Source organism: Anoplophora glabripennis, unplaced genomic scaffold (genome assembly GCF_000390285.2).
Source record: "Anoplophora glabripennis isolate ALB-LARVAE unplaced genomic scaffold, Agla_2.0 scaffold254, whole genome shotgun sequence".
In the NCBI taxonomy this organism is placed as follows: Eukaryota; Metazoa; Arthropoda; class Insecta; order Coleoptera; family Cerambycidae; genus Anoplophora; species Anoplophora glabripennis.
Genome location: NW_019416482.1, coordinates 298138 through 300512, shown reverse-complemented (window position 1 = coordinate 300512; position 2375 = coordinate 298138).

Below are 2375 nucleotides of genomic sequence, written 5' to 3'. Positions count from 1 at the left end.
GAATAATGACTGGTTCTAGTGATAGTGATAGCAACAGTGATATGTGAAATATATAATGTGAATAATGTGATATGTAAGTATTTAAATATATTAATAGTGAAGTGATTATGTGGCAGTGAAGTGAAAGTGTGACAGTGATAATATTCGTGAGATAATTATTATAAAATATGTAAGTACCTACTTAAATAAATATATTAATAGTTAACATTACAATATTTTGCGGCGGCGCGGCGTAAGCCGGGTGGTGGTGGGTTATCGATGCCCAAGAGGGCATCGTTTTATAGAAAACACTTAAAATTTAAAAACAAAATGTTACTAAAATATTTTTGAAGTTTTTTCGATAAAACCTCTAAAAATAATAGATGTTATGTTTTATTATATTTTTTCCATATTTTCTACATCTTGTTGCCTTTTACGTATACACGCCTATGGATTTCGATCCCCGCACGCCTCATCCTCCTTACTAGTCCAAGAGCTAGCGATGAATCACTATCTATAATTTCGGCCGTCGAGTATAGGTACATATCATTTGAATGTTTTTCAGGTACAAATTATTATTTTTTTAGGGTGCACTATTTTATTGGCATGGTTGTGTTTCCTTAACTTGAGAAATTGAATCTATTTAATTTTAATAAGTTCATAATTTCGAAAGCAATTTGTTGGAAAATTAAGATCAATGAAATACAGAAACAGATACGCATTTGAACACAATTGTCTTAAGTTATAATACAATAGAAGCAAAAAAAATTAAGAAGTCGGGGACTGACTAAAGATAGTTATATGGAAAGTTAAGCCGGAAGTCTATAAAATTTGATTTATAGCTAAAATGTGTTTTCCTTATAATTATGTTTTATGTATTTACATATCAAATTTCTCCCAGATCAGAAATATAGGAAATAAAAAAAAGGTGCACTTACGAATTTGTAATTCAAATTTGTTTATCTGGACTACGGGTTTTCACACTTTTAACGTACAAGAATTTAATTTAAAATCTTTTAAATAAACATTTTTTAATAACAAGAAATTAAGTAGCCCATCAGGCAAGTATATACTTAGTAGGCATTATTTTTTCTAAGCCTCTTTTTTATAGTGTCCAATATGATATTTTACCTTGACAATTAATGAAGATTTAAAGATTTTCCTATTTCTACACTCACGGACTGAAGCCAATATTGAATATGTGAGCAATGACGTGTACCTATGTATAAATATTATCATGAAAAAAGATTTTCAGCGTTCTACTGAAGTATACATAGCGACTAATCCGTCCAGTCGTTTGTGACCTTTATGACAGTTCAGAATATCCGTAAGAGGATGAGCCAGGATGTAGGTAATAGGATGTTAGGTCCACGTCCACCATCAGGCTTCTCTACTTGAAAGGATTCTCTCTTCGACGCGGAGTCTGTCTGTGCGATGCGGCGTTGTGACACTTGATATCGGGGTCCGTTCGATTCTTTTACATTCCGACGTTACCCATTTTACGTCATTAAAGCTTGAAAAATCGTGCAGTCGCATCCAAAACTCCTTTTATAAAACACTATATTACAAATTCCAAGAATTTAAAATAATGAATTTTAGGAAGAATTACGATAAAAATAATAACTAAAATGAACTGCATTTGTGCGATTTACGCTTATATTGTTTTCCTTGTATACAGGGTGTTCCGATTAAAACTTCCCACCTGGAAAATATCGGAATTAAAAAAAAAAAACTGAGACACGTCGATTTCCTTTTCAAAAGCGTAAGTTTTGGTGTCTTGGAGGCTACGTCTTAGGCAGGGGCATAAAATACCCCTATGTTGAGTGACACCATTTTAAAGCTTTTTCAATTCTGTTCACGGCGACATACGACTTTTAAATTTGGGTTTGGATGACAATAAAATCATCACTTCATCAATCAACGAATAAGACAAAATATCAACGAATGAAAGAATGTTATTTTATCAAGTGTTCAAATTGGTTTCCCTCCGCTTCCATACAATAATAAAATATTTGCTCCACTTCCGAACGAACATTTCGAGGCATTTCGAGCGTTATCTGATGACATTTTTCAACAATTCGCCGACGAAGCTCCTCAAGTGAGTTCGGTTGTATTGCACAAATTTTCGACTTTAAGTGTCCTCATAGAAAAAAGTCTAAGGGCGTTAAATCTGGCGATCTGGGAGTCCACTCAATTGAACCTATCCAGTGATATGGAAAGCTCTGATTAAGAAAATGACGCACAGCTAAGGCATAATGTGGTGGAGACTATCCTGCTGAAACCACACATCCTCTTCTTGAATTAAATTACATAAAAGAGAACACGGCCTACAGCCAACCCTGTATGACATTGCAGTCACTCTATTATTTCTGATCTGTAGTCATTATTTAACAATT